General features: G+C 35.6%; 2 long non-coding RNA genes across 3 annotated transcripts; one reads left to right on the forward strand and one right to left on the reverse strand.

Moving 5' to 3' along the window:
- Positions 1-5,447: 5,447 nt before the first annotated feature.
- Positions 5,448-7,477, forward strand: LOC127852984 (uncharacterized). 2 transcript variants are annotated; one of them, XR_008036383.1, is made up of 3 exons: positions 5,448-5,710; positions 6,046-6,184; positions 6,918-7,477. It is a non-coding gene; the product is annotated as an uncharacterized LOC127852984 (long non-coding RNA). The 2 variants fall into 2 exon arrangements; XR_008036384.1 differs by having other exon boundaries at positions 5,448-5,622; positions 6,918-7,476.
- Positions 7,478-13,648: 6,171 nt separating this feature from the next.
- Positions 13,649-17,490, reverse strand: LOC127852992 (uncharacterized). The gene is made up of 3 exons (XR_008036393.1): positions 15,985-17,490; positions 15,553-15,648; positions 13,649-15,272 (listed from the first exon to the last, which is right to left on the reverse strand). It is a non-coding gene; the product is annotated as an uncharacterized LOC127852992 (long non-coding RNA).
- Between the last annotated feature and the right edge of the window lie 602 nt (positions 17,491-18,092).

Genomic DNA, 18,092 nt, shown 5'->3' on the forward strand with positions numbered 1-18,092 from the left:
CGTAATGCCCATTGTTGCGTTCACGTACCATGCGTTCCCCGAGTATTCTTCTGTGTCGTTTTACACGGTCTGTGTAGTCTTGTTGTACAGAGTACTTAGGGTTTGTGAACGATTTTAGTACACTCGAGGCTTTAGTCATAATTGATTGACAGTCTTTGAAGCGCACAAAACGGGCTATAATTGTACACGTATTGCCGTCATTCGATTTAATCCGGTGAGCACGGTCAATATCAATTTGGTCCGCTTCGTCTCCAAAGTTCAAGGTTGTTTTTGAAAAATTTCGAAGTTTTTCTTCAGTTACACTCCATTGCTCGTTAATATTGCCACTGATACCATTAAATCTCAAATTGTTTCTACGCGACTGACTTTCATACTGGTCTAGTTTGCTTTTCATTTGAGATATTTCATGATGAAGAGAGATATTGTCTTGTTTTAGTTTTTCATTGTCAGACTTCAACTCATTCACAGTTGATAAAACTGAGTCTAGTTTTGAGTTAATATTGCCGATTTCCGTCGAGACTGTAATATTTTGTTGAGTCAAGTCTTGCTTCATAATTCTTAAAAAGTCAAACATACCTTCCGTACTCTGATTGTGATCAAATGTGGTAGTAGCTGCATTAGATGTAACATGATCATGTGCCCATGCCACTCGAGCTGGAAGGTCACGTTGACCCTGGGGGTCCAAATTCTGGGTCTGATGATGACCATGGACAGGAGAGGCAGGCTGGTTTGGCTGTCTATGTTGGTTTTGCGGCGTGGTATATGTAGATATCGACATCTGGCGTGTCACGGCACCCTGGTTCCATTGAGCGGCGCCCGTCCCCGGTCTGGTGGGCTGAGGGGTCGTTGTTGGATTCTCATGTTGGCCTCCGCGATCGAAAACCCTGTTTTGCGATGATGTTGTTTTACGTGAGCTGTCAGATTTTGGAGGTCCCGGGTTGCTCTCAACATCTCCGCAAATAAGCAGCAACGACAAAAAGCACGTGGTTAACCGAAAGGCGAGTTTAAAATTACTCCCAACATGCACACACAACACGTCATGCTTAAAAACAGACTTCTTCGATTGTGAAAAACATCCTATTTTGACCCTCCACTGGTCAATGCTAATCCCCATTGTTATTTTCGCACTTAAATTAATATAAATTGTCCAATTTTTGACGAGCATAGAAACACGCAGCCATCTTATCAAGGTATCATGATTATTTTAACATGTTAAAACTAAAGAACTATGGCATGTGATACAAATAATATTTAAGACAGTTAAGATCATAGCAATATATTTTAATAAAAAAAATAAATAAGATAAATTAAAGAAAATAAAAGAAAACTTATAAGAATAAAATTTGCGCTGCAGTTGCTGATCTTGACCTGAGTCTAAGAGCTGCAATAAGAAAAATAAGGTACAAGTCTGACAATGAATATGGACACAAAGAAAACTTTCTTAAGAAAGAAATTATCCCCACAAATCAGATTTGAAAGAAACTGATCGGCAGCTACCTCACAAAAACACAAGCATAATGAGTTATTTCAAATGGTACATAAAAGTTATAGTAAAAGTTGATGCGAGCATCCGGGAGGAGTCCGACCCAGAGAAGCCGCGTCCAGATCTGCCAAGGCCGAAGGAGTCAAACAACAAAACCTCCCGGTCATCAATGTTGCCAAAGACTTCCAGTGTGCCCGGGGATCTCCACAGCCCCGACTCTACAAGAGGGTCGATGCCCTGGATAATCCCTGACCTTGAAACTTGCCTTTTAATCCTAAGATTGAAGAGGGGAAACCAACGGCTTCTCCGGTCCCAGATGGTTCTAATCCGACATGATAAAAAGTACACTGGGCCACTGCTATTCATATATAAACAAACACAAATTTCATGCACAACATAATTTATAAAAAAATGTGCGCAACATAATACAACCATTCACAGAATACCACCGTTTACACCTTTTAACACGAATGTAATGTCTGTGTATCATTTACATCAACTACACAGATAATGTATCGTAACATACATTACATTCTTTATCAGCCTGCATACGTAAGAGTAAACTTTTGTGATGATTGAAGTTGTCTGTGTTCTTGATCTAACATCGATATCCGCACTAGTTTTCAAGTGATTTCGACATGAATGAAACATGTGTCTGGGTGTGGTACGAAACGTTTTAGCAGACAACATGAAAACGAAAAAACTGGTATAGTTCTAAATATCCGTAAATTCAAATGCTAGTTGGGTGTAGATGTAAAAGTTAATGAAGTTAAGAGGACTGTTGGCTAGTATAACTGCTGTGTCTGTGTAAAGCGAATACCATATTAGAGCCAGCAATAAGCTATATGAAGTACAACAAACGTGATAGATGTAGCTATCAAAATGATTGTTAGTTTTCTCTGCTCTAGTCTTTTCTTGTCAATTGCATTCTGGTTCGATGTCTTGTTTAATATTTATTTTGTATGCTTTGCAAATCGAAATATAAGAACAACGGCAGGCGGTAGTAAAACATAGTAAATGTTTTCAATAAAGATCCAAACCTCATTAAGAAATAGTGAAAATTCGCATACTTGTCTAGCGCTTTCGTCCCTTCTTATTAACACGCCCATTAACATCTCTGTTTAGTATGGTACTGTCCACAGTGAACTCCAGCATCAAAGTATACCAAGCAAGCATTTAACTCGTTTCAATTTTAACCATACATTGAACTTAAATGGGAACAGTACAACACACATCCTTTCAACAGTCAACACGTTAGAATATAATTAGAGAAAACCAAAAATGCGTTTCTTTAAAAATGAAACATCCGACACATATTATCATTCAAATCAATATCCACATTGTCAAGATAATATTAGGTAAATCTCAAAATAACAACGAACAGGTCACGTGTGCTTAAACAAACTATATATGAGTATGCAGTTTGAAAAGATTTCATGTTGAACACTTGTACAATTGTCATCGGATTTGTAAAAAAAAAGTCCAGGTATATAAGAAAAAAAGTCTTATAAACATATAAATTTCTGTCTCAAACATATTATCTAAGAGTGGAGTGAATCCTCCTTTCTGTGAATTATTCGAACTTAAACAAATCCCTCTCGAGCAGTTTGTTGAAAATTGTTTGCATGGGCATCTGTAGATTTTATCGCTGCTATAAACGGAACTGCTTTTTTTTGTATTTCAATACATTCAACTGTGGTCTGAAAACTATCCTGACTTGGCGTAGATAGCTCACTAACAGACACCATTCCTCACATAATCTACATAAAAATGTATCTTTAGATGAAATGCACTATATTATTATGTGAAAATTGTAGTTGGCTATGTTCGTGAACTCACATCTATATCTGTTCTATTCTTTGATTGATTTTTAAACGAACAAAACATCTGTCTGAGTGTGGTACAAAACTTTTCAGCTGACAATATGTATACGAAATGTATTCAGTTCTGATTATTCGTTATTGCGATTGCTAGATTGGTGAATATGTAAAACATTATGTTGTCAGTAGGACTGTGCGCAAGTGTAATGTTCGGGTCTGGGTAAAGTACATACCATGTTAGTACAAAACAGTATGGTATGTGAAGTACGACAAACGTTATTGATGTAGTTATTAATGAGATTGTTAATTTTGTCTGCTCCAGCATTTCCACTGTCGATGACAAATTGGTTCGATGTCATATTAGTCTACCTTTTGTCTGCTTTGCAAGTCGATATATGATAGCAATTTTGCATGTTAGAACTATTACAAACGGAATTATTACATAGTTAATGATTTCAATTTAGTACCAAATTTTAAGCAAAAATAATGAATAATTTTATACATGTTCTGAACCATTTAAAATCGTACTTGACACTTCCGTTACGTATGGAACTGTCAAAAGTGTACTCCAACATAACACAATACCAGGAATGCATTTACACTTTTCAATGTACACCACAAATTAAACATGGGAACAGCACAGAACACATCCTTTCAATAGTCATATATATCATAAATTAGAATATCATTTGAGAAAACAAGTAATGTATCAAATAATAATAAAGCGATACACGATAACTTGCGCCGTGATAGTCGCGGCGACGCCCGATATTTTGCGCGACAGTCGCGGCGACGCACGATATTTTGCATGACAGTCGCGGCGACGTACGATATATTTAACACGATATATCGCCTTTTGGACTACCTACACAGTGCGATATTTCTTGGTACAATCTCGCACGTCGCTTCGTGTATCGCGCAAAATATCGTGCGTCGCCGCGACTGTCGCGCAGAATATCGTGCGTCGCCGTGACTGTCGCAATATCGTGTATCGCTTCGTGTGTCGTGTGTCGCCCTTGATAAAAGAAGGGCGAGATTACAGATGGCACTATCCGGATTCCGTAGATAACCGTGACTGTTCCATGCATCTTTCTGATCATGAACGTCTTATCCACACAAATGACGGTTTGACCACTGCATAAATAATTCTAATATAATACTATAATAATAATACCATAATCCTCAAAAACAACATTGGTATTTACAACAGATAAATCAACATCAGCAACAAAATCTCTTGGTGTGCCTGTCCGTCTCTACTTCTGTCTATCTTTCAATATGTCGGTCTATCCATCGGTCCTTCTCTTGACTGTCCGTCTGTTTATCGGCCTGTCTTTCCGTTTCTCTGTCTGTCTCTTTATCAGTATACAAGACTTCTAATATCTGTCCGTATGAATCTTATTGTGTTTGTCTGTATTTCCGCCATTCCGTCTGCCTGTGCGAGTCCCACTGTATGTCACTTGAGCTATTTGTGTTTCTCCGTCGGTCAAATATACTCACGCTAGTTCTTAAATATAGATCTTATTCATAGCTGTTTTATTTATTTGGTTTGTTAGATTTTCAATATAATTCTTTATTAAAAGACGTTTAATTATAATGTGGTATGTTTTTGTGGGTATGAAGCAGAATACACAGAGGAAACCTCATCCGTTCAGTATTATGACCACCAAGCATACGTGCAGAAGAGAGTAGGAACTGAACCCGGGTTTCTACGTGAATACAAAACCATTTCGCTTAACAAACAGTTAATGGATAATAGTTTAAAATTCGCAATGGTTTAAAAGTCATGTAGATTCTCAACAAGCATTTGTAATACGGGGGACCGTTTCAATAAGCTCTCGTAAGTATGTTACGACTCGTAAACCAGTTGCGATTATCGCAACTTGCCATTTTGCGTTTCAATAAACTTTCGCAACTTACGATATCGTAGAATTCTCTCGTAAGTCTACGGGACGTAAGAAGCAGTCGTAGTTACGTCTAAAACAAAATGGACGCCGCGTATGTTGTGCATATAGACGCCGAATAAGAAGCTTTTGGCTCCGTCTTTTTATCGACGACAATACAGAGGAAGTAAACATGTTGTTTTTTATCCCTTGATTACTTTCTGCAAAATATTTAACGTTGGAATCAATACAGTATGTCAGTTACTGCCCTTTGTTTATATTCGATAAGGATGAATAAATCTAAATAAATTGCAATTTATCATACGTGAAAACCCTATGTGTTTATTATGTGTGTGATTCAATTATATTGTTCAACAGCAGTTGAAGTATATGCGCTTCCCGCCGCTCAAATTATTGTGCAATGATTAATTTTGCTGTAAGCTTTTATCTCCATTGCAATTTGCATGTGATTTCGGAAGTTTTTTTGTTCGGATAAGTACTCAATGGAGCCTTGTTTTTTATTGGTAAATGTTTATCAACGCTATATAACTCGTTACAATCTATTCCTTTTCTTTGTTTTATGTTTATTTAATATTCTGTCAGAACGATACATGCATTGCTAAATTATGTTGGATTGTAAAATGTGCCCAGTTAGGCAACTGTTAGCCGACATGTGTATCAAACCTTCAACCACAAAACACCAAAGTGATGATCATCATGAAATAACAAATCAATTACTGAGTTATCAAAATATCTTGTTGTTCTTGAACACACATACACAACAGTAACATATTATAGTATTTTCATTACATTAGAAGACTAGTATTATTCACTTTTTCATATTGTACTACACCAACAGGTACTCATCACTGACATCAGTTAAAGATTTTTGGCCAAAGGAAACATCTATTCCAAGCTGGCAGATCTTCATGGAATCAGCAGATCATCTTTCGTTAATTGACATGCCTTCACGAGTTCAATCAGCAAACATATGATCGGTAAATGTCTTTATTTCTATAATCAATTACTCAATCATGATTTTAAACTGTTGTAGAAAAAATGTTATTTATTTAAATACATCATGTCTTACATATAGGATCTGGCACGAGTTGTCATATCATACCATATTTCATTAAAGTTAAGGAATTGTGTATGTAAACGAGCCTTTGGCGAGCTTACTAATGAATTTCCTGGACGAGTTTAATAAAATATGGTACATGTATGATATGACAACGAGTGTGAGATCTTTTTTATCACATGCTTTTAAATCAGCAAATTAAATAAATATTAACGCAAACATAATGATAAATCCCAAATTATGTTTACAGTTCGTGGCATCATTTGACGTTGCAACGTCATTTTGGTGAAATAACAAAATGCGATTGGTCAATAAACGAAAACTAAGCTAATGAAAACGCTTAAAAAGTATATTACACATGTGTAACAGGGTATAGCATGTGATAAAATCTCATATAGATTTTTGGTCAAATAATTAAAATTATTTTTCATTTTACAGGGATGGTACAATCATAATTTATTTACTTTTCATCTTTTTTTATTCCTCATTTGTTTTTTTTATTTGAAACATAAACTATATGTGAATAAAAAATCAATAGATGATGAAAACTTGAGCACAGTAAATAAATGAAAATTTAAACACAGTTAATCAAATCATGTATATAAATGCTTTATCATGTACTGTTAATTTTAAACACATGATACATTCCATAGGTTTCCAGTCTGTGTACAACAACAAACTTGCATGAAGGTTGGATTCTGCCACAAGGCCCGGGAGCAGTGGATGGGACTCTCATACCCATAATACTGAATACGTTATATTACACACATGCTGTTGAACACAGCAGGAACTCTTGAAGAAAAAAATGTGTATTTTTTTATTCGAACTTAAATGTAAAATATATATTTAATTTTAGCTCGACAATACCTTGAATGATAAGCTGTGTATAAAATTATGGTAAACATGCAACATCCTTATATCACTGTTTCTATTACATATTTTCATTAAAAGCACTTATGTATTCAGGGTCATTATGTCATTGTGAGGTCACTGACCAAGTTGCTTATCTCTGACCTGCATTTAGCTTAATAATGCCCCTTTTGTACTTAAAATGTTCCACTTAAATTGTGTGTACAGCTACTCCATATCCCTATATTTTCCACAGATAATCCTTCACATATGTCGTCAGATTTTTTTTTAAATTATATAAATTATATTTCTTTGGGTCACTGTTATAACCACTACAAATATTTACTGTTGTTGCGAATAAAGTTGTAAAAACTGTTTAAACTCGATGTTGTGTTAGTGAATCTTTAAGAGAAGAAGCTTCTTGGATAATGTCACTTTAGCTTCTTACTTCACAATCTTTTTGTTCAACATGTAATTAAATACACTTTAAATTATAAAGTGGATTGTAATACAGAGAACGCAGAAGAAGCGCTTACATTTGTACTTAAAAAGAATGATGTTTGAAGTTGTCAGCATTTTCATGGTGAACATTTTGATTGTATGGCCCCAATGGAAAAAATACTTTGTTACTAATTTAAATTTTAGCAAACACCTAATATTGCTTTTAAGAATGAGTTATTTTGTTTCTAAAGTAAAAATATGTCCTAACCTAGAAAAGATACACTTTAAACATTTTATAAATTAAAAAGATGTACTTAAAACTCCACTGTCTAAGAAAAAGTGGATTATTTATAAAAAAAGAAAAATACACTTCCGAATTTAAAGAACATGAAAAAAGGCTTCATCTGTTTCAAATTAATTAATGCAATAAAGTGTACTCTTTAGAAAATGCAGACAATTCGCTTAAACAAGTGCAGATAAAATGCAATTTTTTAAGTGCATTTTGGTAAAAAGCACATTTCATTTTCAGAAGGGTTACTGCTGATACAGATATTAGAAACAATTATATGACACAATTTGAGATTCCAGTATTTCTTCATTATTCTAGGATAATAATTTTGTCAAATAAATAAACACAATAGGAAAAAAAGCACATTATAATTGTTGAAAATATGTTATATTCCAACTTCACATAGTGTAACTGTGTATAATTTAACATTACAGTTTTATATTGAACTGGATGGGTAGCTATATTTTGAAATAATAGCAATACAAAATGCATTTTGTCAACCATAAGTCAACCATTTTAGGACTACTGCTCATAAATAGGCGTTGGTACATGTATGTATATGAAAATGTAATTAATGCAAATTTAATACACTTGTGTGTACTTTTTCAGTTTTGTTTATTCCAAAAAGTTAATTAAATTATTTGAAAATATACTTAAAACACAATTAAAATGCACTTATGGTTACCTACTTATTTTCTGATGAAGTGCATTTTTCACAAGGAGAAATAATTTTTTTAATACACAAAAATGAATGTATGCCGGAAACATGCAGGAAAAACAAGAAATGTGTTTGTCGGAAACACTATGTCCCCTTCTGCGCCACTTTGATTTTGTATGCTCCCCCCAAAAATTTTGGGGGAGCATATAGTCGCCGCTTCGTCTGTCCGTCCGTGTACAATTTTTGTCCGGGCTATTTCTCAGCAACTAATGACCGGAATTCAATGAAACTTTATGGGAAGCTTCACTACCAAAAGGAGATGTGCATATTATCAGCGGGTTCTGGTAGGATGATTTTTCACAGAGTTATGGCCCTTTGAAATTTTATATATAAATATTCTTGTCCCCCCAACTACTGTGCCCTCAAGACGTTTCCTTTTATCTGAATATATAGTGCAATATTGTGACCAAAAAAACCTTTGGGGAGCATCACCCGTCTCTGACGGTTTCTTGTTTTTACCTTTGACCTTGAAGGATGACCTTGACCTTTCACCACTAAAAATGTGCAGCTCCATGAGATACACATGCATGCCGAATATGAAGTTGCTAGCTTCAATATTGCAAAAGTTATGGCAAAATGTTAAAGTTGGAGCAAACAAACCAACAGACAGACAAACCAACAGATAGACAGGGCAAAAATAATATGTCCCCACTATAGTGGAGGGGGGACATAAAAATTATGTTAAAAGTATATTATTTTTCTGCATGTCAAGTTTATTTACATGATCATTAAACACAGACAAATATGGTGCAAATACTCTACATTTCATTTGTCAAGACCTTTTTGTGTTGGAGTTTAAAAGGCAACATAGTGACTGTAATTTAGGAACAGTTACTGAGGCTTGATTGGTCATTTACAGCTCGGGTACTACTTACATGTACCGCTGGTATTCTTAAGTATACTTACATGTACCCCGGGTACGGGTAATATACTAAAACATACCCGGGAATTTTAACCCTAAATCGGTTGTTGTCTGCTTTTTTTTTTTTATTAATTATGTTCACATTCATGTCAAATTTTCTGTACAATGGCCTCTATATTATCAAAACTCTTACTCAAAAAGCATGTTGATACAGTTTGTTTTTAAAGATTAGTTTGTTAAAGATAAGCAATATCGTTTTAGGGTAATCGGTGACCCGGGGTACATTTAAGTATACTTAAGAGTACCCAAGGTACATGTAAGAAGTACCCAAGCCGACAATGACCAATCAAGCGTTACTGAGAGAGTTGGATGTGCATTGAGATAAACCATGTTTTATGAAGCAAAAAAATGAGTAACACATATTGTAACTGTTTTAATATGTAACTACATGTATTACAGAATCATCAATGATTATATGCACTTTTAAATAAATTAAAGCTTGTCAGATTTTTTTTAAGGTCACAGTCACCTTAGACCTTGTTACCCAAAAATGGGTGTGGCATGTAGAACTCATCAAGGTGCATCTACATATGAAGTTAAAAAGTTGCAGGTGGAAGCACTTTGATTTTAGAGCAAAATGTCGAAAGTTTTAGCACGATGCGGAAGGCAGACGGCGGCCGACGAGCTGGCTATGACAATACCTCGGGTAAAAAGGTTTCCCTGGAATATTACATAATTATAGTGTCTGTCTAGCTACTTTTATCAGAAGGTCCCACTTTGATCACCACTGGCAATGAGGGAATTAGGGAGGGTCCTCAAGATCATCTCTGATGAAACAAAGTATTGGTTCTACTCAGGAAATAGACTCCAGTGTCTTGATAAGCATCATACTTTTTCAGGAATCAAGCTTTAATACAAAGAGTTAAATAGATATTTATATGTGATAGTGTATGATATTAATGTGAAAATACTGAGCAAAAGCCGGGGATTGAACCCACGACCTCCAAAGTGGTAGTCAGACACTTTAACCGCGTCGCTAAAGAGCTAGCCCAACAGCCTTAGTGACCTTATTTCACTACACTCCTCCCCCTTTTAATGTTTCAAGGCCCAGACACGCTCGCTACAGCATGTCTTGCATCCACATGGCCCTCCCAGAAACCATTAAACAGCTCAGACCCATTCCCGCATTCACAGTTCGTTTTTTGCCTCGTCGCCATTAATGTGAAAATACTGAGCTCAAGCCGGGCATTGAACCTTCCACCTCCAAAGTGGTAGTCAGACAGTTTAACCGCGTCGCTAAAGAGCTAGCCCAACAGCAAGGCTGTTGGAAGTGACCTTAATTCACTACAATATGTTAGTAAAATAAACACTGCACAATTATTTATTTTACCTGTATACAAGTAGCATTCCAATCTTGGCAGATAGTGAACTATTTTAAAAGCACCATAACTATGAAACACTTATATAAGGCATATCGCAGTGTTCCACAGAAATGATGCTGTTGATAATTCAGCATGATGATTAGACATTTCTAAATTCCATTTCCACTAACGACGTTAGTAACAATTCCAGTGAGTTCATGGACTTTGCACACAGTGAAAAACAACACTATTCCACTGTAACACGGTACGAAAGATTGATTTATGCAATAAATCGTCTATTGATCCCGTGTGAGCCATCTCGCTCTCTGTTCAATGTTTGTTATATGTGCTTTTTCTCAAATTTCCGCAACACATTACGAAAACAACACGGTGTAAACAACCTACCGGATGTTGACAGTTTGAATATAACCCCAAAGAAAACCGAATGTACAATAAAGAAATCGTAGATTGCGAGAGCAATTTACGAGGACATTTACGAGGGGGTTATTGAAACGGTTTACGATAATCGTAAATCCAATCGCAACTACTCGAGTTACGATAACGTAATATTTACGATACGATATCTTATTGAAACGATCCCCTGGATTGTGGATTTTACAGTTGATTCATTATCATAATATCGTATTTCATTTAACAAAGCGCCACAAGAAGTATAGAATCGTATCTTCACAATGTGGTCATCTTTGAGAAGAACCAAGTTCCTAGGATCATAATCCGCAACACGACTGAAACCATGCCCTATGTACGTGAAAGTGATCTCATAGTGAAGTTTTACCGAACATTTTTTCTATTTAGTTCAATCAAGATACTCATGTTTTGTCAGGGATTTGTTGACTAGTGTTAATGCGCTGACGCTGACTTTGCACGCGTTTTCGATCCAGTATACAAGTCTTCTTTTGGTTCAGACTTTAAGCCCTAGTTGCCGCTAAATACGTCGTTCGCATCTGACAATTTGAGAACTAAAGTGAACTGAACTGTCCCAAAATATACACACGCGTACGTACGAATACAACACACACACACACACACACACACCACACACACACACACACACACACACACACACACACACACACACACCCTCACACACACACACACACACACCCTCACACACACACACACACACACACACACACACACACACACACACACACACACACACACACACACACACACACACACACACACACACACACACACACACACACACACACACACACACACACACACACACACACACACACACACACACACACGCGCGCACCACACACACACACACCCACACACACCCTCACACACACACCCTCACACACACACCCTCACACACCACACACACACACCTCACACACACACACACACACACACACACACACACACACACACACACACACACACACACACACACACACACCACACACACACACACACACACACACATACTTGTAAAACCTTCCAACCGGGGAAATGTGTTCTAAACCTACCAACCGGGGACCACCATTTCCACATATTCTAGAAAGCTGAAAGTGATAAAAAACAGACAAGTTTCGAACCTAAAATACGATTTTGACATAACAATTATGATAAATAGGGTAATAAATCAAAGAAAATTTTACATGCACACCGGGGAATTATGTGCGTACCAAATGAGGAACTGCGATGTGTGCCAACTGGGGAACGGTGTATACCAACAGGGGTACTAAGTGCGTACCAACTATGGAACTTCAATGTGTACCAACAGGGGAATGGTGTATACCAACAGGGGAACTTAGTGCGTTCCAACTGTGGCACTTCAATGTGTTCCAACTGGGGAACGGTGTATACCAACAGGGGTACTATGTGCGTACCAACCGTGGAACTTTAATGTGTGCCAACAGGGGAATTGTGTTTACCAAGAGAGGAACTTAAGCGCGCTATCCCTGTGGAACTTCAATAATGTCCAACGGGGAACTTGCGTTTACCAACAGGGGTAATTGTGTGTAATCATGGTACCGTTGTTGATAGGACAATGGCGTGCACGTTCATGGATAATATTTAAGTTAGTACAAAAATTGAATAGAATATGTATGAAACAATATTTAAATTAAATATGTTTATTATATGACCTTATATAAGTTCTGCAAAAATGCCGCATTTGATTGACTCAAATATTATTCACATCAATATAAGCATACTAGACATAACGCAAATCAAACAATACATTTATGACTTTATTAGCTATAAGCCGACTACAAACATGCAAGTGCTGCATTATACCATATCAATCATGGTGAATTAATCAACAAATGAATACAATTCGTTCTTAAAACTAAAAAATAATGTTTTTGTTTTAGGCCACGCTATTTGTCAAACCGAATGAAGGAGAGGGGGAGGCGGCTTATTTGTTTAATTCCTTTTTTCCATCAGAAAAAAATATTCACGATGTTCACGTACTATGAAGTTTTTTATCCTAAAAGTAGAACTGCCCATAAGCATGTAGATTGAGTAGTGTAAATTTACTTTGTCCTTACTCTGACATTATAAAATAACTCATGCATTTAATCCCCTGAAACAGGTAAACATCAGAAAAGTCATTCACACGCAGGGCAACTTCCACTTCACTTAAATTGTCTTAAATACATTTATTGCATTTTCAAAAATAATAAAATCTGTAACTTTAAACAATCATGAACGTTTCACAACGAATGTGGCGAGGCCTGAGAAACAAAATAGTTTAGTAAACTAGCAAAACGACTTGATAACAATGCATTTTGATGCGCCAGTGACTTAGTCTACGGCGGTAGGTCAATCTGAATAATGATCAGTATGTATTGTTATAATATATGAATTCCAATTCTACAACTGTGATACCATTACACATGTGCTGTATTAAAAAAATACATTATGTATGCACTTGTTTGAGTAGAGAATGCCAAAAACGGGTTAACGTTAATAATGAACTTACATTAAATTCTACCTGTCGAAATAACAGATTATATTTTAAGGAAAATAGTCACTGGCAATCGCTTAGTTTTCCCTTGCAAACCAAACACCTTTTTTCAAGATTTGAATTCACGTATTTTGTTCAAACTACCTTTATGTAAACCAACTTATGTACCTAATTTTTGCATAAAATATAAAAGAAAGAGTGTATTTTAAGCACTGAAAATTTATGCCGATGTGTCAACCATATATTATTTGTTGAAAACAATATAAAAGTTATAATTAATGTTGTTATACACGTATAATCATCGCTGCTTTTGACAGCATTATCATTTTATAAAAACACTAATAATTAAATATGTACCAAAGCAAACACTTATCAAACACGTAGTTTAATATTATTTTGCATCACTTACATTTTAGTATATATACTTACTGGGGATAGCACATGTGAATCAATTGTTAGACCCTTGTTGGTGCCAACTTAAAAATAATATGTACCAACAGGGAAATTATAACAGTGTGACTCAATTCTGAAAATAAACATACCAATTATATACACAAAGCAAATATGTGAATTGATAGTTAATGTGAATATCTACACGCAAAACAAATGCACAAAAGTCTGTGTAGGAAATTATTGTAATATTTAACAACTATTTAATCAATTCTAGTGCGATATTTACGCAATAATTTACATATTGGTAAATTTTTACTTTAAAATAACTATTAAGTACTCAACTGCAAGTCAGACACCTGTCATTCAAAACAAATTTTGTAAAATTGACAAAATATTCATTTGTATTCTTCACATTGTAGCAGTAGTTTAGCAGTAGTTTTTTTTATGTTATTTACATTTATCTTATCATATCTAAAAGTGTTTGTTTGTTATGCTTGAACAAAATGTTTGTTTCCATTTATCCGACTGAATTTTTTTGTGCCTTCTCTGAACGTTTAGCCTTCTAGATTGATTTGTTATCATAATTGCTATATTCATTCATATTCACCAAGTTTGGGGTAAAAAATAACTTGTATAGTGAGTAACTCGTAGAAACTCGTAATAGAAAGTACAAAGAAACACTCTTTGGCCGAACTATATACCAATCCTAATTTGTTCGGCGATATGATAATGAACAAATATCGTTTTTGACTGAACCGTATTAATAAAACATTCAAATACAATAAGCACACATATATCGTTTTCGAAAAGAGTATATAGAACAAGAAAACACACAAAACACATGTGGCAACTTCATCCTTTAACGTATTCTCCTAAACGTGCATTATATGTGTTATATTTTTTTAAGTTAAAAGTCCCCGTCGCGTTTTTGTTTCAATTAAATTTATGCAAAAGTCTTTGACATTTTTCCAACTTCTGTTGTGAAGGTCATTCTCACTTTCAATACATGCAAGTAATGATTTTTTCCCTGGTAATTTACCAATTATCAAAAAACGATCTAAGTGTCTGTGAACAGCTCCTGGTTTCGTCTTCACTCCGTTGCTTTTTGGCTGCTTGTTTTGTTCTCCTGGTATTTGAAGTACCCTTTTCTGTACATGGATAATAAAACACCATATGACGTCGCTAACTGCCATGTGTAAGATATCCATATTAAATATATATACTTCAGTACAATTTTTCATAGCAAAATTACGACAAAAGCGTCCAGGTACTTACGGCACCTGATAATGACATCGATGTCACACGACAAATTTGGAAACATTATTTTGCCTAATGAATCAAACAATTACATGTAAGCAAATCATGTTCTAAGAAACATAAGAAACTTGGAGATACATAACTTAAATGCATTCACATGTGTATGCATACCTTTGTCTGTTATTTTTGGTTGACTGGTGCTGGGAAGCAGAGTTTCAAGGTCTTCAGTATTTTCATTTTCTGATAATTCAGAAGAATATTGTTCATCTGTCGTGTAAATCACAAGATCAAAAATTATATATAGTTTATAATATAACAATGATGGAAACAACCGAAGCACACCAAATAAATATGCAGTTAGTGCATTGAAATTGAAAAATTAGAAGTAGCCAATGTAAACCTTACTGAGCACAAAATGAGTGTAGACTTTAAATTCCGCCTTACCTGGTCGTCTCCGATAAAAAAGAATTGCCTTGCATAACACAAGTATATTTCAGAAAATGTTTGTAATTCTTTTATCACTTTAGGTAATCAAGTTCGGTAATGAGCCCATTAATAACATTAAGTTTACTGTATGAATTTAACACTAAAAATGCGACATACCTACAATACATTCGTCGTCCACATCAATATCGTCTAGCGAATTGACAGAATTTCTGGTAATTTGCCCATTTTCCATCATCATGAGCAGCTTGCTGACTTTGGCAACCTGCATGGTTCCATCTGGTTATCTGTAGAATTCTCTATGTACCCGAATGTCGTGACCAAGAAATTTAGCTAGAATGTCTATTTCATTTTCAGACAAGTTAAAAAGCCTAGTCATTGTAGAACGAAGCCTTTTCGGATGTTCAGCTCCACAGTCAATTGCAATTGAACGTAATACATCTGTCCCACGAATATGCGATGATGCAGATTTTGTTGGGAAAAGATATTTACTATTTAAACAGTTTGTTAGAGAATTTCTGCTGCGTATGAGCAGGTCGATATTTTCTTTCACCTGTCTTGGAAACAGTACTGCAGCTATTCGACCTCGTTTTGCAATAATCTCTGTACGGTAAAAATAACGGCACAGGTTTTTTTCCAGTTTTGTTAAACATCAATCTAATTCTCCATCGTCATTTGTCAATTTGTTTTTTGAATATTCTTCGACTGTCATTTTGACACATCGTCTGATCGTTTCGATTAAACACAAGCAGATTTCAGACAACTTATGCCATGCTTGCCTTTTCTCGCAATCACTTGCTGATTCTTGTAAGGTATTTGCATGTGTTTCTGCTTCATGTCGTAAGTATTCAGACATTACTTTGACATCATTTGCCAATGGCAACAGTTCTTTCTGACTGTTCTGCTTAGCCTCATGAAGTGTTCTTAAGGCATTGGAAGACACGTCATCCGTCCAATTAATTTCAAATAGTTTGGAAAGCTCCTCAGCCCTTGTTTGCAGATCCTGGTTGTTTGTTTCGATTCCTTTCAAAATTAGAATTTTTAGACATTTCTGAAGCGTTGTGCCAATCTTTAAGGCTAATGATGGTGTAGCATAAGTATTGGTGTTTCCGTCGAAGCCTGCAACGTTTTTGCAAGATTGTGTAATAAATTTGAAAGCATCTGGATACATGAAATTCTCCAAAGACTTTTCAACATTGCCTGGACAAGATCGCATGTCTTTCAGCAATCTACCAACTTCTCTTAACTTCTGTCTAATATAATTGTGTTGCTTTTCATCATGGCCCCTTTTTGTACAGAGTTTTTCACCGAATGCAAGGATTGTATTATCACTTTTGACTTTGCGACTTATTTCGTCGTTTCTCATGGACTCGATTACTCGTCTTAAAATAGTGCTTCCTTCTTTTGATTTTGGTAATAGCAGGCTGCTCTCTAAAGCGAGTCGTTTTCTTGATCCCGCCGCATTGTAAACTTACATTTTTGAGTGTGCCTCCACAGGATTTTCTTCGGGTAATACCCGTAACAGTAAGGACAAGGTCCATACTCGTCTGCAGCTACGCGTTGATTGTGACTTTGTCTGTATGACACAAACAGCTGTCCTTGGCCATCTCGCAATACTTTAACATTATGGAGATGGTTCCCTACGTTCCTTATTTTTTCATACATCTTTTTATTTTCTGCTGAATTTTCCGTATTTAATAGATCTTTTACATCTTGCCCATCTTTATGCTGCAAAAGCAAATGTTTTTTTTTAGTTTTATTTGAGCCTTTTCGCAAAACATGCAATAAAATCTCTTATCGTAATGTCTGTATTCACTGTTATTTGTTTGAGCGATGGTGATGTTGGTTTTGTGTGCCTTTGCGGATGATTCGTCACGTTCACGAGATTGCAAGGATTCAACAGGAGGTAGTGTTGACGCTGTCTTCTTTTGAAATCTTTGAATGTTTGGTATGAGTTCGACAACTATCGACTCATCTGACGCTGCATCGCCTTCTTCCGGAATATAGTCTTTGTCATTGTCACTATCCTGTAAAATAAAGTTGCTTTCCTGTGTGTGAGATCATATAAAAATATGAAAATATCACAACATCATAATTTGTTGTTGGTGAACTACATCCATAAAAATGTGTAAGTGTAACATAACACTTACCAGAATGCATGTCTTAATTACAGTTCGATACTAGAGCTTGAAAAAAATCGGAACTATATATAATCTTAGATAAAATGTTAAATGTGTGTACTGTATTGCAATCACAAAATCGTTATA

The sequence above is a fragment of the Dreissena polymorpha genome, chromosome 12, assembly GCF_020536995.1.
Source record: "Dreissena polymorpha isolate Duluth1 chromosome 12, UMN_Dpol_1.0, whole genome shotgun sequence".
NCBI classification, from domain to species: domain Eukaryota; kingdom Metazoa; phylum Mollusca; class Bivalvia; order Myida; family Dreissenidae; genus Dreissena; species Dreissena polymorpha.